The 18,394-nt window shown below is 53.7% G+C and overlaps 1 pseudogene across 1 annotated transcript; it reads left to right on the top strand.

Annotated features, from left to right (window-relative positions):
* The first annotated feature begins 454 nt into the window (after nucleotides 1-454).
* Nucleotides 455-5,726, top strand: LOC309648718 (non-histone chromosomal protein HMG-14 pseudogene; annotated as a pseudogene). Its single transcript has one exon. The product of its transcript is annotated as a non-histone chromosomal protein HMG-14 pseudogene (transcript).
* Nucleotides 5,727-18,394: the final 12,668 nt, after the last annotated feature.

The raw sequence follows: 18,394 nt of genomic DNA, 5'->3' as shown, positions 1-18,394 counted from the left end.
ATGTAGAAATCTCTCTTCATGAACTTGGAGTAGGGAAACTTCCCTTAAGACAAAAACAAGTCATTAACCATAAAGGGAAAGATTGATAAATTCAACTCTACTAAAATTTACCCAAAAAAAATGCCATTAAAAATCCACAGATGAGAGAAGATATTTATAATACATGTACCAAACAACTGGTTCAGAATATATAAAGATCTTCTACAAAGCAATAAGGAAATGACAGTCACCATAACTGAAAAACTGGAAGACACTTTTTACAAGAAATCCAGAAGGCCAATAAACACGTAAAAGCAGGCTCAACCTCATTGGTAATCAGATAAATACAAATTAAAACCATAATGAGGTACAACTATGTATACCCTATGACCTAGAATTCCACATCTAGTATATGCCTGATAGAAATGCAAATACCAGAATACATGTGAAAAAATATATATATATATGTGTCTGTGTGTATGTATATGTGTATATATACATATGTATATGTATATATAGTAATTTCCAAAGCCTAAGGGAAAACATGTCCATCAGCATTAGAATGGATAAATAAACTGTGGTATATTCATGCAAAGGAATAATATACAGCAATGAAGATCAATTGCCTAGGGCTACATACAACACGGATGAATCTTTAATAGAGTGTTGAGTGAAAGGAGCCAGTCCCACCCCTCCCTCCAAAAAAAATGCATATGATATGGTTCCACTGGTGTCAGTTTGGAAATAAATGAAAATGGAACATTTAGGGATGCATACACAGGCCAGGGGAGCAGAACGCAAAGTAGGGATCAGATGACCACTGGGACGGTGGCTGTGCCGGGGAGGGAGGGCCTGACGGGAGGGGATACTGCCCAGGGACGCATCGGCGACACATTTATATCTTATGCACTTTTCTGTGAAACATTAACACAATAACAAGGGGAAGTTAAGGGTACCTGCTAAAATAATGGGAACGCAATCTGTATCTTCCAAACTAGCAGATTAGAAAACCTGCAGAGGGACTTCCCTGGTGGCGCAGTGGTTAAAAATCCGCCTGCCAATGCAGGGGACACGGGTTCGAGCCCTGGTCCGGAAAGATCCCACATGCCGTGGAGCAACTAAGCCCGTATGCCACAACTACTGAGGCTGCGCTCTAGAGCCCGCGAGCCACAACTACTGAGCCCGCGTGCCACAACTACTGAAGCCCGTGCGCCTAGAGCCCGTGCTCGGCAACAAGAGAAGCCACCGCAATGAGAAGCCCGTGCACCGCAATGAAGAGTAGTCCCCACTCGCTGCAACTAGAGAAAGCCCGCGTGCGGCAACAAAGACCCAACGCAGTAAATAAATTTATTTATTTATTTTATAAATAAATAAATAAATAAATAAAATAAAGTTTAGCATGGATTCTTTAAAAAGAAAAAAAAGAAAACCTGGGGAGAGGGGTGCAGAGGGAGGTATAAAAAGATTAACAAAACATAAAGCAAAATGTTGGGGACAAGAATGACACCAAAAGGAGAGTAAACAGAAAGCGCAACCTAAATGCCAGCGAGAAGAGGTTAGCTGAGTGAATTAGGGGCATCCACTCACTGGGCAGCTGCCCCCTCGATGCCCACTGCACACAACTGAGAGGAAAGGGAGGTTCCCACACTGAGGCAGTATCACATGCTGTCTTTGTTTAAAATAAATACACGCTAATATGGCTACACACACGCATCTACAGGTTCTGAGGGACCACTCAGCAAAATGTTAAACAGTGGTTATCTCCGGGTGGTAGAACTGTGGGTCGTTTTTCATTTGTATTTCTAATATTTCTACAATTAAGTCGTGTCACTGAGACTTTTTTAAGACTTTATATTTTAGAGCAGTTGTAGGTTCACAGCAAAGTTGAGAGGAAGGTAGAGAGAGTTCCCATATACCCCCGTCCCTGTCCCCACACACACACAGCCTCCCGGCACTGTCAACATCCCACCAGAGTGGTCCATTCATCACACTTGATGAATCTACATTGACACACCATCAACACCCGAAGTCCACAGTCTACACTGGGGCTCATTCTTGGTGTTGCACATTCTATGGGTCTGGACAAATCTATAAGGATAGGTATCCACCATTATAGTATCACACAGAGTATTTTCACTGGCCTGAAAATCCTCTGCGCTCCACCCATTCATCTCTCCCTGCCCCTAATCACTGGCATCCACTGATGTTTTTATTCTCTCCATAGTTTTGCCTCTTCCAGAATGTCACAGAGCTGGAATCATACAGTCTACAGCCTTTTCGGATTGGCTTCTTTCACACAGTAATACGCATTTAAGGTTCCTCCATGTCTTTTCACGGCTTGACAGCGCATTTCTTTTCAGTGCTGAATAGTATTCCATTGTCTGGGCATACCACAGCTTATTCACTCACCTACTTAAAGATATCTCGGTGCTTCCAAATATTGGCAAGATTGCTTTCTTAAGTAATGGGAGTTAAGTGGGTAACTAAGATGAAGCCATGGTATAGAGATCCTCAAGAGCTGGGCCAAGTTCAGACGTCACACAGTGGGGAGCTACTGAAGATTCTTGAGCCGAGCCGCCATGGGACAAGAGCCGGGTTTGGGGAGGACCCATTCACGGCAGAATTGGGCTGTGGTGGGATCAGAGGCAAGAGCTCAGCCAGAAGGCGCTGAAATAGCCCAGAAGGAAGGGAGGGGAGTTTGAGGATGATGCAAAAAGGCCGGGGAGGGGAGGGGGAGTGAGGCCTGCAAATCTTTTAGGACATTTTGTAGGAAAGAAATAATAGAGCACAGTGAGTTTCAGGGGGCTGGGTGGGACCCAGGAGGAGGGAGTGGTCAGGGAGACGACGCTCAGCCTGGGAAACCAGGAGGGGAGGCTTTCCGTCAGTCGGGGTTAACCTCAAGTGCTCCCAGTGCGTGTTAAGACGATGCCCGGGAAAAGCCAGGTGCAGTTAGAGCATCTCTGGGGACGCAGAGAGGCCGCTGAATGAGAGCACTGCCCAGAGCGCATCGCACCCTTCAGCTCTGACGCCTCCCTCGGGCCTTACTACACGGTCCTACAAGGTGGGAATTACGATTCTCCCCACTCTGCAGAGGAGGACAGGACAGAGAGATCAGGTGACTTGTCCAGGACCAGAAACAGTGGAGGACGTGACTACAATTTGAACACGCATCTCCTGTGGGCAAATCCCACTTTGCTCTCCAATTAACTGCTCCCACAGAGATGGTTCCATCTGTGGGGCTGAGGAGCAGAGAGAGGGGGGCAAAGGATCCCATATGAGAGGAGAAGGATGTGGGTGGCAGGCACAGATTGCACCTTCCGGGGATCTGGCCGCCAGGCATGGTGGTGAGTGGACAAAGGACGGAGCAGGGGGTCTCGTAGAAGCGTGTGAGAACACGAACAGGCATCGGGTTCCCTGGCCCTGTGAGGAGGCGCTTCACACACACTGCTCTTTCCTTCCTCAACAGAGCCTGGCACTCAGGATTGCTATCCTTCCTCCCTCTTATAATGGAAGAGTCAGAGGTCCCAAGTGGCACACAAGTCCCAAGATGTAGTAAGGCAAGAGGTCGAGGGCACAGGCTTCAGGGTCAGGCGGACTAGCTTTGAGCCTGGCTCTGTAACTTCCCAGCCTCAGGTTCCCCATCTGTAAGATGGGAACAGCACTGGCAACCTCACAGGAACCTGTTATGTGCTAAAGTGTGCTAGCTGTTATTATGACTACTGCTCTTATTACATCATAAGAACTAGCACCTGCACAGAAATGATGGCTTATATTGATCAAGCATTTTCCAGATGTCAGATACTTTGTTAAAGTTTTTGTAACTCTGAGCCCAGTTTTTTTTTGAACTCCAGTTCAAGCACCCTTTCCACGATATTATACCATCTCATTGGAAGAAACAGTCTGTGGAGAGGAAGAAATTGAAGATGCTCAAAAATAAGGTTCTGGCCCCTTGGCCACCGCAGCTCTTGTCCCCGCCGGCACTCTCCGCCACGTCGCCCGGCAGCCGCAATATGTAGCAGGGTGGCGGGAAGTGGCAGCTTCACCGTCGCCTCGATGCCCGAGAGGAAGCCTGGCTCCACCGAGGGGGCGGCGAAGGAGGAGCCCAAGAGGAGATCGGTGAGCTTGTTAGCTAAACCGGCTCCTGCAGAAGTGGAAACGCAGCCCAAAGAGCCGGCAGGAAAGAATGAATCTTCAGACACAAAAGTGCAAACAAAAGGGAAAAGGGGAGCAAAAGGAAAACAGGCTGAAGTGGCTAACCAGGAGACTAAAGAAGATGTACCTGCAGAAAATGGAGAAACTAAAAACGAGGGCAGCCCAGCCTTTGATAAAACAGGAGAGAAAGAAGCCAAGTCTGATTACTATCACACACCTGGTCTTATCAGTGGTCCCTGTCTCCCGCACAATCCAGAGGAATATTTTTATCAACTATTTTGTAAATGCCAGTTTTTTAGGAGCTCTAGAAACATTTTTTAAAAGGAGGGAATCCCCCCCATCCCATTTTTTAAGTGTAAAAAAAAAATTTTTTTAAGAGGTGAAATCATTTGCTGGTTGTTTATTTTTTGGTACAACCAGAAAATAGTAGGATATTGAATGTGGGAGGCTTTGATTGTCTTCGGTGTCAGCTTAACATTCCATAGATGGGGGTAACTTTTATATCCTATAATACAAAGCATACTAAATGGCAGTTTGGAGTCAGTTGTGCATTTAATGTCTTGAACACTTTTTTTTTTTTAATTTTTGTTGGAGTGTAGTTGCTTTACAATATTGTGTTAGTCTATACTGTACAGCAAGGTGAATCAGCTATACATATTCATACATCCCCTCTTTTTTGGATTTCCTTCTAATTTAGGTCACCACAGAGCACTGAGTAGAGTTCCTTGTGCTACACAGTAGGCTCTCATTAGTTATCTATTTTATACATAGTATCAATAGTATGTATATGTCAATTCCAATCTCCCAGTTCATCCCACCCACCCCGACCCCCAACACTTTAAATTACTTCTCTTCCCATGTTGTTTTTGGTAGAATTTTTCCTAAAGCAAACCACTCACTCCTTGATCTTGGCTCTCCTGGTCAGAATTTTGTGTGCTCTGTAACATCTTTGGTCGTGGTAGTACAGTTCTAGTAACTTTGTTAATGTACTGTGAACGATGGACAATTTGAGTATGTATAGTATATGATATTAAATTGTGAATGAGTGGGACTTATGATGGAACAGCATATCAATATTTGAAGATATTGGTACTTGCTATCCTGTTAAGGAAAATTTGCCTCCAAATTTTAAGCTGGAAAGTCACTGGAATAACTAACTGTTTAGAAAAGAATCACAACTACATGATTTTTTAGATTTTTGGTATGTATGTTAAGAATTGTGTACAGGGACTTCCCTGGTGGCGCAGTGGTTCAGAATCCGCCTGCCAATGCAGGCAACACGGGTTCAAGCCCTGGTCCGGGAAAATCCCACATGCCACGGAGCAACTAAGCCCGTGCGCCACAACTACCGAGCCTACTCTCTAGAGCCCACGTGCCACAACTACTGAAGCCCACGTGCCACAACTACTGAAGCCTGCACGCCTAGAGCCCGTGTTCCACAACAAGAGAAGCCACCGCAATGAGAAGCCCGCGCACCGTAACAAACAGTAGCCCCCGCTCGCCGCAACTAGAGAAAGCGCGCGCAGCAACAAAGACCCAACGCAGCCAAAAATGAATTATTTAATTAATTAACTTTAAAAAAATACGGTTCTGGCTGAGAGTGAAAGGCAGGAAGAAGGACTGAGCGTAACCAGGATCGCTCTCCTGGGAGTGGGGGGAGGGGGGAGGGGGGAGGGCGCCGCGTGGCTTGTGGGATCTTAGCTCCCCGACCAGAAATGGAACCTGTGCCCCCTGCAGTGGCAGCACGGAGTCCTAACCACTGTACCGCCAGGGAAGTCCCAGTGCTGGATTCTTTTTTTTTTTTTTTTTTTTTTATTTATTTATTTATGGCTGTGTTGGGTCTTCGTTTCTGTGCGAGGGCTTTCTCTAGTTGCGGCGAGCAGGGGCCACTCTTCATCGCGGTGCGCGGGCCTCTCATTGTCACGGCCTCTCCCGTTGCAGAGCACAGGCTCCAGACGCTCAGGCTCAGTAGTTGTGGCTCACGGGCCTAGCCGCTCCGCGGCATGTGGGATCTTCCCAGACCAGGGCTCGAACCCGTGTCCCCTGCATTGGCAGGCGGATTCCTAACCACTGCGCCACCAGGGAAGCCCCCAGTGCTGGATTCTTGAATCCTGCATCTTTGCAGAGGGAGACTCCGGGCTGGGCAGTCTGAGGAACTGGCACAACACAAAGTTTCCGCTTTCAGAGTAAAGGCGGCACTACTGCCGTCCCACCGGAATGGGCCCGTCCCACCGGAATGGGCCCGTCCCACCGGAAGTCATCCCCAATGAGCTCCGGCCTTCCTGAGACCTTGGGTTTGGGATCGTTTTGAACATGTCTTCCTTCCGCTGACACATCCGAAGCTTCTGATTGTTTTTGTGAGCCCTATGGCGTGGGGCCCAGCATGTCTCACCCATAGAAGGCTTTTTGGGTTTTTTTTTTTTAATATATTTTTATTTATTTTTGGCTGTGTTGGGTTTTCGTTGCTGCACACGGGCTTTCTCTAGTTGTGGCGAGCGGGGGCTACTCTTCACTGTGGTGCGCGGGCTTCTCACTGAGGTGGCTTCTCTTGTTGCGGAGTACAGGCTCTAGGCGCACGGGCTTCAGTAGTTGTGGCACGCAGGCTCAGTAGTTGTGGCTCGTGGGCTCTAGAGCGCAGGCTCAGTAGTTGTGGCGCACGGGCTTAGTTGCTCCGCAGCACGTGGGATCTTCCCGGACCGGGGATCGAACCTGTGTCCCCTGCATTGGCAGGCGGATTCTCAACCACTGCACCACCAGGGAAGTCCGCATAGAAGGGTTTTGATAAATATTTGTGGAAGGAATGGAAGGCAAGGATAGGGAGAGCGAGAGAGCAGCCTAGATGGAAAACTGCTAAGGACCAAGATCTCCTTCGCAGAGAGCGTTTGTTATGCCAGCGTATAAATACGAGGGTTCCAAGATTATACAATTTTTTTCCCTTGGGATTCAGACACATTGCCTACAGGAACAAGTCTGGCGTCGATGACCTGGGCACACAGGCCTCCTTCAGGTTGAAAAGCTGTGCTAAAAATGGCCTAAGATGTGGAGAACGGGCCGGGCTGCTTCCCCATCAGACAGCGACGCGTGAGCACAGGCTCCGTCCAACAGCTGTTCTTGACCTCTGGCTGTGGACCTCTCTCGACCAACGAAGAGTACTGGGGGTTAGCAGGATTTCTTTTCGGGGTAAATCTTTTTCAGTGAAATGAGACCCGCTCCCCCCCCCACCCCAATCCTTCTATCACACTCTGAAATTAAGAAGTGGGAACTCTTTGGAAGCTGCACCGAAAGGTGAGTGTTCAGCCTGTCGGACGAGGTCTAAACACAGCTCGCTCCACATGCAGAGCCCGGCATCCCACCCACCTCCCCGCACCGCAGGTGACCTACACTGTGCTTGACCTTCACAAAACCACAGGCACATAAACAGTGTGAGAGAAGACACAGCCGTGAGGTGTCTGCTCTGAAGTGGAGAGTGGCGGAGAACCTCAGAGGGGGAAGTGGCCGCGTCGCTGAAATAGAGCACGTTAGTCAGGAAGGCCCAGCCCAGCTTCCCTCCAACAGCTGCCTTTTGCTATGTTATTAGATCTGGAAACATTCAAGCAAAGAGTGCGACTGAGGGGTCAAAACAGTGACACTGAGGAGCAGACAGGCAGAGACCTGGAGAGACGGTGCTTCAAGAACAGGCTTGTACGGCGCACACAGGTGTGTCTTACTACACCACTGTCGGTGCCCAGAGAATAATGAACAGACACTCCCACGACCTAAAAACTGGAGAGGGTGAAGTGCTACATAGAAATCAACTGATCTCTAAAAGATCTGGAGTTATGTATTCTATTTTTAAAAGCCCAAATTTGAAACACTAATGCGGATGATAGAATTAATCCTGTACTGGGGGATCTCAGTGATGACATGCTGCAGTGTGTTTGCCATGTGGGATAAAAGAACAATAAAAATTCAAAACAAACACGGAGGTGTAGGGCGTGAGCACTGGGATGCCGGGGTGACACGTGGGCATCTATGTTACAAGGACTCTGGGGGCCAAAAGCAGAGCATGGAGGGGTAATGGGAAAGGTGCTGGGACTCTGGGGAGGGGTTTGGGAAGTTTCAAATATCTAAACCCTGAAGTGCTGTGGTCATGAGGCTGAAGGGAGCAGTGGAGGGACTCGGGCAACGTCAGTGTTAACACAGCAGGCTCGAGACTGGGGTCCCCAGAAGGGCCGCCTCCCAGGGTCAGCCCTCGGCTGGTGTCTGGGAAGGTGGATTTGGGGAGGGTCCCCGACTCCCAGGACTGATGAGCGGCTCCCTGCGCCTAAGCCGTGTGAACAGACAGGGGGGTTGGGGCCGGACGCCTGCGTCCTCCTGCGAGTCTGGGGTTTGGGTGCGTGTCAGGCAGAGGATGCTCGTGTGAACGGCCCCCCGAATAAAGACCCCGCGCGCCGAAGCTCTAACGCGTCCCTGACGGACAGCACTGCACACGTGCTGTCACAGCTCGCGGCTGCGGGAACTCAGCGCGTCCTGTGCGACCCCACGAGAGAGGACGCTGGAGCCTGGTCCCCCTGGACTTCACCCCCCAACCTGTTCCCGTCACGGTGGCAAAACCAGCCCTGGAACCCAGTCGGGTGTCCTAGGTGAGGACGGTAAAGAAGGAAACAGCATTCTTAAGCATACAGCCACACGAAGGCTGATACGAGGCCACAAGCAGATGAATGACAGCTAGGAAGACCTGAAGTGGGTCACGAGTTATCACAGGAATGGTTAAAACCAAATAAATAAATAAAACAAGCCATCATCTGCTTTTAAATGGGACTTCCAAAATTACTGTGTTCTGAATGTAAGCTAGATTGATTACCAAATAAAAATAAAAATCAGGATGTGGGTTGTTGTGGGTTAAATTGTCTCCCGAAAAGATATACTGAAGCCCTAACCTCTGGCACCTGTGAATGTGGCCTTATTTAGAAGTAGGGTGTTTGCAGATGTGATCAAATGAAGATGAGGTAGACATCTGGATTGGGGGGCCCTGATGCAATGACTGGTGCCCCAAGAAAAAGAGGGGAGTCTGGACACAGACACGGGGAGAGGGCCATGTGACGATGGAGCCAGAGGTTGGAGCCACGCCTCCACAAGTCAAGGAAAGCCCAGGATTTCAGGAGCCACCAGAAGATGAGAGAAAGGCAAGGAAGGAGCCTTCCCTAGAGCCTCCAGAGGGATCCGGGCCCCGCCCTTAGTGTCAGACTTCTGGCCCCCAGAACTGTGAGAGAATACACATCTGCTGTTTTAAGCCACCCAGTTTTCAGTACTTTGTCACTGCAGCCCCAGAAGCTAATACACCGACCTGGCTAAGTAGGGTAAGTGGAACGCATCTTGTACCATCCAATGTAAGAGCCAAAGCTTTACCCGCACGACAGGTATTTCACACACACATCACACTTTTTCACTCTGTGTGGCAGAGAATCAGTCAACTTCAGTAAACTGAATGGCATGACTCACAGGTTTTAAATCAGTCTATCAATCAGCCGCCTCTGCCCTGGAGAGGCGGCCTCTGACACTCAGCTTCCCAGTCAAAGGCAGGTGACTCAAATCAAGTCCAAATAGGTGGTGAAAGGACACCCTCCCCTGACAGGTGGGTTTGTCTCGGTTACTGGAGTCCGGGGAAAGGGAATCTGTGAGCTTTGAACGGGGCTGCTCCAGTGTGGGAAACATGCTTTTAAATTCTATGTGGTCGAATTGAAAGAAACAAGTTTCACCCTCAAAGCATTTGCCCAGGGCCATTAAAAGTTCAAAGACAGACTTTGGAATCTTAATACCATAGGGCAGATTTTAAGTCACATCCATGCCAGGAGCACCAAAAGGCCCACGACAGGGTCCCTGGCCTGGGGCCAGCTAGGCGTGGACATGTGGATGGGGGTTCACAACCCGGCAGGGGACCAATGCCGAAGAGGCTGGAGCATAAGAAATCTTACGTGGCGTCCAAAGACCCTCACAACACACTTAAGAGATTCCGGCACCTTCCAGAAGGGACCTTCGAGTTTAGAGTCTCTAACCCCCACATTTGAAGGCTTAGGAAATTCTGTACCCGAGGAAGAAGTCACTTCCCCAGGGTTACACGGAGGGAGGGACGGGCTGGGCCAGTTTGGGGGCTCCCGGCTTCCCGTGTCCTTCTCCCACTCTATCCACACGCGGCCCGGTGGGCCAGTGATTCACGCAGAGCGCTCTGTGCGCTTCTGTACTCCGCCTAGTCGACAGGTGAGAAAACAGAACTGGAAGAGGCAAAGCTGCCTTCCCAGGACCCCCCGCCTCCCCTCCAGCGAGCGGTGGCGCTGGGACAGAGCCCAGCTCAGCCCGCATTCCCCTGCACAGCCCCACCCCCTGACCCTGGGGAGAAGGATTTGATCCAGCGGAGGGCAGGGGAGTAGAGAGAAAGCTTCGAGAGGGGTTTTCCTTGAGCTCTGGAGGCTGGGGAGTCTGTGGCCGGGCTGAAGGGGTGGAGGGCATCCCCTTGGGTGGGAAGAAGGGAAGGAAAGGAAAGGCCTCTCATGCAGTAGGCCCAGAAGCAAGCCCTCTCCGACCCACTGCTGCAGCAGAGCAAGCGTGGGAGCTGCAGGGGCGTTCAACCCGGCGGGCTCCCCACTAACTGTTATCCTGGGGAAGAATTTACAACCTTGAGGCCGAAAGGGGACACCCGTGTGGGGTGCAGGGTCTCCCCGGTAACTCTGGATATCCAGGCGTTAACCTTTACCTGGCCCCCTGGCCCCCTGTCTCCGGGACCCCATGAGGATTCGGGGAGGCTCACTGAACTCCAAAGACCTAGAGTAGAGGCTGCCTGTCCCTGCACTTTGAAACCCAGCCCGCGCCCTCTCCTCGGGGACCCTGTGGAGACGGGACAGGGAACAGGGTCCCCGGCTCTGCCCCGGCCAGCAAGGGCACGTGGGAGGTCACCCGCACCCCATGCCCCCTCTGCCCACAGCGGGACGGGCTCCTGGTCTCTGGGCTCCACGCTACAAGGTGGCTGGAGGTGAATGTACCTGCCCAGGCGGGAGGACTTCCAGAAATGGATTTTGACAGAGGACGTCTCGGGGACAATGGCGAGAGAGTCTTTTCCCTGGGACTCAGGACTGTTTCTTGCTTCCAGCTTGTCGGTAAAAGCAGTGGCCCTGAGCTCCCACCGGCAGGGAGCTTTTGGCTTTGACTTCCCACGAGTTCGATGGTCCCGTGGTCACCCCGAGTTTTGGAGGTGGCTGCGTGGCCCTCTGCAGGCAGGGGTGGGAGGGCGCAGAAAGACTCTGCTGAAAGGCGTCCCCACCCCCAACCCCCGGCCACCCCTCTGATGGGGACTCCTCACTGGGATCCTTTCATATGGCCAACGTAGTGAGTGCCCCCTGCACCAGACGTGGTCCCGGTTGAGGGCTCTGTGTCTGCAGAGAGAAGGGCAGGCCGAGCTAAGGGGACCCACACCACCGACCTCCAAAGGAAAGAGGAGGGACCGTCCCGGACGTGGGGAGAGCAGTGAGGTGTCCTGCGTGGGGAAGGAAGGAGGGGGCTTGGAGGTGCCAGAAGGTCCTGACAGGGGCCTCCAAAGGGAAGGGGGATGCAGTCAACGTCTAGTGCATAGTGCGAGGGGGTTTACACACACGGCCCCTTTGATCCCCCAGCGACCCTGTGCCCTAGATCTTATCACCCAAGTTAACAGAAGGGGGGAGGGTCCGAGGGGCTGGTGCCTTGCCCGATGACAACAGCATCCAGCTCAGGCCGGGCAGCCGCGGACCCCTGCCTTCCCCTGCACCCCCAGCCCTCTGAGAGCCAACACTCACGGCCAGACGGGCCACTCCCACGTCCCCATCCAGGCCGGGACAGGCGCTGGCACGCAGAGCCCCACTCCCAGCTGCCGCGCCAGCCGCAGGACAGGGACCACAGCCCCATGGCCAGGCTTCCAGCTGCGTTGGGCAGCAGCAGCCCTGGGAACGAGGGCCGATGGGGAACTGAAAGAGCGCAGCCTGACCCAGCTGGAGTGCGGAGCCCAGTTCCCAGGGACCCAGCGAGGACAAGGTCAAGACCACACTGGTGTTTGTTTTGTTCTTCGTTCATTTCTGGAGCGCCATCTGCCTCCCCATACTGGTGCACCCACCTGCCCGTCCCCGAGGCCCCCGCAGAGCCTGGCCAACAGCACACAGCAGGCCTGTCCTCATCAACCGACCCCCTGGAGCTGGGGCGAGCGGCACCGAGGTGGAGACTGAGCCCCCAGAGGGCCCGTCACCAGGAGAGGGCAGAGGGTGGGCAGGGACGTGCGGGGCCCATCCGGGGACCCTTGCGCGGGGACAGGTCCAGCGACTTCCTCCTCCCTCCCTCCCAAGCCTCGCAGGCAGGCCGAGTACTGGGCGCCGGGGCCCCTCGGGAAACCCTGACGCTGTTCTCACCTGTGCAGCCCAGAGGACTCGCCCGGCTTCACCTGCCCTGGCTGCCCCAGGCCCTGCACCTCAGGTGTTTGCTGAATCACATCTTACCCCTCTCTTCTGGGACATTCATCAATGCTCACTCTCACTTCATGATCAAGGAACCCTCTGCCCCTCGGTCTCACTGGTACACTCGGCACCACACCAACTGCTTTCTAATGTTCTCAGCTCCTTTCTGGATCCAATCCAGCTGGCACGCTCCTTACTGCATAGAATGGGGGGGAAATGGGTCTTGTTGGTCAAAAACAGGGGCAATGCTTGAGCCCCAGAGCAGCCGATGTCTCTCGAGCTGCCTCTCGCACCCAACGTTGGGTTTCATCTGTTTTCACCTCTGTCCTCTAGGGAGTCACCCCAGCTCCCTGCCTGGGAACACAGCTCAGTGGCTCTGAGTGTCGAGGGGCAGGAAAGACTGCTGCCACCCTCTGGGAGGGGACCCCAGGCCATGTCAGAAACTGAACACCCACATCCAGCCCCTGATTCATGAGTTGTCACCTGGGTGAGTCACCCCTGTGGCTCTCGGAGGCTGAGCTGTGAGGCTGGGGGGCTGAGGCCTCACTGCCGGGGGGGGGGGGGGAGGAGAAAGGAGGGGGAGGGGAGGGGAGGGAGGGGAGGGGAAGATGGGGAGGGGGAGGGGAAGGTGGGGGAGGGGGAGGGGAAGGTGGGGGAGGGGAGGGGAAGGTGGGGAGGGGGAGGGGAGGGGAAGAGGAGGGGAAGAGAAAGCTGAACTGCAGGTCTCCAGAGTCCCTGGCGCTGAGATGGATGACTCGCACTTAACACAAGCGCCGTGGCAGTTTCCTGAGACGGAGGCTTCCGAGGACCCTGAAGCACTTCCGCTTCTAGAAGTCAAGAGCGTTCTCTGCAGACGGGTGAGACGGGGTGGACCCACACCACCCCAGGACGGCCCCTGGAAGCCTAAGGTCATCAACCTTTTTTATAATTTGCCTCCTTCTCCAAAAGATAAAAAATTTTAAATTCCCTTATTCAACATTTTACTTCATGACGAATTCTCAGAACAGCATTCACTCCCACTTCTCAAAGTAGCCTGGACTCCAAAGTCGAACACAGAATCATTTTTGACTTTGTCACTATTTTATTCTGAGGTCTGGATAGAAACTCAACTGATCTCATAAAGCCAGGAACCTATTTCTGCGAATGACTTTTACGGTGTAAGTCTCCTACCGTTACCGTAAGCAAGCGGCCTTTCAGCCTGCTTTTAACAGTGACCTTTTAAATCAACTTTAATGCTGAGCATTTCACCGGCATTTGATTCCATTCGATTCTGCCAACAATTCCGAGGCGGGGGTTATGATCCCCGCGTGACCAAAGAGCCAGCTGACGCTCAGTGACCGTGCCTTCCAAACCCTCCGCAGCAGGACTGCTGCCGCCCCCCCCGCACCCCCCGGCCCCCAGCCACAGGACTGAGCTCACATCGTTAGCCCTTCCCAGACCACTCCTCCCGCTGATGTTTCTAAAGCCCGGGTTTTGACAGCAAAGTGCCATTTTGTAGTGGCTTCAAAGCCCTCAATCCGCAGAGCAGTGGCTCTCTACCCTTTGCAACTCACTTCTTACATTCAATTCTTGCACTGCTCGCTGGAAAACATGAAAAGACTCAAAACTACAGTCAACAAGATTGCAATGATGCAACCAGGTTCCCAGAGCACAGCAGGTCCCTGGGGGCCACGAGTGACCCTGAGCTGTCCCATTCCTCCGTGGCTCACCCACGGCCATGCGCTGCCTTGACTGTGCTCTCCTGTATGCCGTGCGTCCTCAGGCGAGGCACGGTTGTTGGCTTCAAGGGATACCTTTGAAACTTCCCAAAGGATTCTTTTGCTTATGGCTTCCCTGGAGTAGGGGTTAATTTCCGCCCCTCTCTGTGTGCAGTGAGAGGACAAGTGACCTTCAGCCCAGTCCATCAGGGTTCCAGACCCATGGGGGGGGCATCCCTTTCCAACTCCACGTTTGGTGAGGCCACGTTGGCAGCTTGAGATCAGCCTTGGTGGGAGCGCTTCCACGGTAATGGGCCGGCACTAAGGATTCGGGGCTCTCCCCCAGGCCAGTTGGCTGCTAAATCTACCAGCACCCACCAGAGGAAGGAGCCAGCACCGGGCTTATTGTCCAGTGAGGGGTTGAATTAGGAGCTCCAAGACCCCCTTCTGGCTTCAGAACCAACATTCTCCAACACACAGCACAAGGGGACTCAGAGGAAGGGCCCAGAAGGCCGGAGCTGCCAACGGGTTTCCTTTGAGAACTGCCCTCCTTCTTCCCCAGGCGGCGGGCGTCAGCACCTGCACGCCTGCAGGAGCTCAGGCTGCTTTAGTGTCTGGCGGGGCTGTCTGCCAGGCCCCCGAGACAGAGGGCCTCGGCCTGCCATGACTCTCCTAGCTGAGCACTTGCTTTCTGTTCGTTATTCATAAAGGACGTCCTACCTTCCAGAAGGGCTGGGGGGATGCAAGCAAGGAGTTTCCACCCCCAGAATCCCAAACCCCATCCTGATACCCCAAAAAGCAGCATCTGCCACTGCAGAGAAGGATCTGGAATGTGGACCTCAGGGTGGCTGGGGAGACCAAGTAGCCCTCCCCAGGAGGCCTCCTGGGGTGGCCTTCGTCCCCTCGTCCCCTTAATTCTGCTCCTCCGGGGTCTGCCAGTCTTAAAGACGCAGAACAAGTGCAGACCCCAGCTCGCTAGCCGAGCTTGGGAACCCAGAAGACTGCTGCATTGATCATTACTGAAAATTCTGCGTGTCGGGGGACTGGGAGACGCCTGTCAGCGTTACCTGTGCAGTCTCTCCCTCTAGATGGATCTGCACAGGAAGCCGGGTCATAAACAGGCAGTGTCTCGGCGGGCACAGGGCCAGACAGCAGGGGCTGCATGAAGCAGACACTCCGCAGCCCCAGCTAAGAGGTCTGGGTCCTCCATCCCGCGGTGGACGGGCATCCGCCGCCAGTGGGCCCGGAACATTGTGGGGCAGAGCTGATACCCACCGCCCTGGGCACCCCCTGGAGGGGCCGGGCCTCTGGGACTCTCCCTTCCCCAGATGCGGGCCAAGTCCCTCCCTCTGCCGTGGAAACCCGTCTTCCTTCAGCTACGCGACACCCTCGTGGGGCCGCCCAGTCTGTGTAGGGGTGGAAACCACGCCTGACTCTTGGCCTGCGTATCTCTGCTCCGGTCTGGTCCACCAGACGGACGTGCTGTCCAGGTCAAGCCTCTGTCCCTGCAGGCTGTGGACACTGGGCAGGTGACAGACGGCTGCCAGCCTCTGCTTGCTGGGCTGCGGGTGCAGAAGCTTGAAGGACTGGGCAAGCCCAGGGAACTCTTGCGACGGCACCTGGCACAGACCGATCACGCGCAACAAAGGTTAATGACCACCACGTGCAGGATCCCAGGCTTCACTCCCCTACACCTTGCCAGTTTTCAGGAACTCCTTCGTGGACCAGAAGAGTCTCCGATCTCTATTCTTGGAAGTGCACTTAGAGGTGTGGGAGGTTGTCCCCCCACACCCCAAACGCCCAGAGAAAAGCCATCGTGTTGCCTCTTTCAGAGCTTTCAGTGTGAAAGTGCTTCATAACACTGAGTTGAAATCTGCCTCCCCGGACCTTCCCCCCAGGGTCCCACACCAGTCTAATTCCTAACTCCTCCCTGGCAGGACAGCCTCTGCAAGGCTCAGGTTTCCCCACAGGGCTGCCCCTTGAGGTCAACACCTCCATCCTCTTCACCTCATACATACAGCTCCTCACTCCCCACTGGCTTGGACTCTGGCTGCATCTCTCGGATGCATCTCCTGGTAATCGTGGGAGACTACCATCAGGCGAGAATCGGGGCACCACCCCATCCCAGTCCCCAGAGGCGCCCAACATTAAGAGCTGGCATGCATCCTTGCAGAGGATTCTCTCAGAGGGAGAAGCTACTTTTCAAACAAATGAACTGTAAGGCGAAGTGTTATGTCCCTTCTATGCATTCTACTCAAAACAAAAGGACTGGCTCTGTCTCCTCCTTTCTCCTTCTTGCTGGCTAGAATGCAGACATGATGGCTGGAGCTCGAGCAGCCATCTTAGACCATGAGGCACTGTGCTAGGAATGACAGAACAGCACAATAGGAGAAGCTTGAGGTACTGATGACCATATAGTAGCCACACCAGCCTGGAGCTGCTACCTCTGGAGTTTTCTTTTTTAATATGAGGAAGGGAAATGATCTGTCTGGTGAAAGACCTGTTTTTCTCTCTCATTTCTTTCCCTATTCTTCCTTCACTCCCCCTTTCCTTCTCTCCCTTCTTTCCTCTTTCCCTTCCCTCCCTCCACTCCTCTCACTTTCCCTCCGTCCTTTTTTGCACTCAAACTTAATTCTAACTGATACTCAGCCTGACACTGTTTCCATTTCAACCCGTAAAGCAGATCAAGTAGGAAAATAAATTGAGCGGAGCGGCCCCGCCACCTGCTCTGTAGGAAAACAACATCCATCAGAAGAGACAGCTTTTTCCAGACAGGCCATGTGCTGAGGAGGAGCAGAGACCAGCGCCGTGGGCCGGAGACACTGCACAGGCGGGTCTGCAGGACAGTCCGTCCTGCAGTGCCCTGGCTCGGCCCAGGACCACAGGCTTTGCACCAGCTTCCCTGGGCACTTGCTCTGCGGGCTGAGCACAGAGGGTGTCACTCACTCACCGACCCGACTCACGGGCTGGCGTGACAGGGTCTCAGCCTGCCAGGCACAGAGCTGGGGGCGTCCATGATTTAAAGAGAGCACGTGGTTGGGGGAGGGGGAAGGAGGGGGGGTGAGCTGAGACCCCTGGTCTAGAACCCATGTGTTAGCCAACCCCCCCGCAGTTCCTTCTCAGACCTCAGGCCCTTCACTAAACCTCTGCACCAGAATCTTCCACCTGCCCCCCATCCTGTCCTCCCTGCCCGGGCAAGGCTGGCCTATGTGGCTCCACTGGCTCGGGGTGGGGATGGGGGGGGTGCTGGCTAATGGGGAGCCCCGTGGGAGACTGGAGGGAGGGAGGAGGGCACTGTCGGGCATCTCCCCGCTGGCCACCCTCCCGCCCCCCTGCCCACCACTGGCTGTGGCCCTTCATCAGAGACCCCTGCTCCTCTCAGGGAGACGGGAGCCACACGACTCTCTCCTTCTGGTTCCAGAAACTTCTTCCTTCCCTCGCCCGCTCTGGACTGGGGTGGGGACAGCTCCTCTGCTACCAGCCTGGGGCCCCCAACTCTCCCTTGAGGTTCTGCTCACAGCCACACAGAGGGCCCCTGCACTACCCTAATCTGAGCGGGCCCTCTGCGTGGGGCGGGTAACCTCATCATTTGTAAACGTGGATGGTCACGCCTATTTCCAGGGCTGCGGGGAGAGTTCAGTTGATGATGCAAATAAAAAAGCTGCGTCAGCTCTCACAGGCCCTGCAGACTCGGCGGACCGAAGTCCAACTGGGTCAGCAGTAGGTCGTGACTGCCAAATGCAAGGGGCAGCAACTGGTAGTCAGACCTGGGGTCCAAAAGAAAGTAGGTGAGAGGCCTGCTGGCTCCTGTGCTCAGGCCATGGTCGGGGGGGGGGGGGGCGTGTTCACTGCGGGCCTCGCACCCGCAGACCAGGCTGTGATGAGAGCGGGGCTGGCGCGGGGTTGGGGGCCGGGGCAGCGGGGGAGCTGGAAGGGCCACGGCTGGTATCTGGAGACGGGAGGCTGTGCGGGACCCGAGAGCTTCTTCACCGCTTCTGTGACCCGCTGGGTGGACAAGCTTTAGAGCTCATGGCTCCCGCCAGCAGGACTGGGTAGGTGGAAGCTGCAATGAGGTGGATTTGGTTCAAAAGGAAGAAGAAATTTCTAGCGATTCGA

The sequence above is a fragment of the Balaenoptera physalus genome (genome assembly GCF_965194825.1).
Source record: "Balaenoptera physalus genome assembly, chromosome: 19".
NCBI classification, from domain to species: domain Eukaryota; kingdom Metazoa; phylum Chordata; class Mammalia; order Artiodactyla; family Balaenopteridae; genus Balaenoptera; species Balaenoptera physalus.
This window is presented reverse-complemented; position numbering and strand designations above follow the sequence as displayed.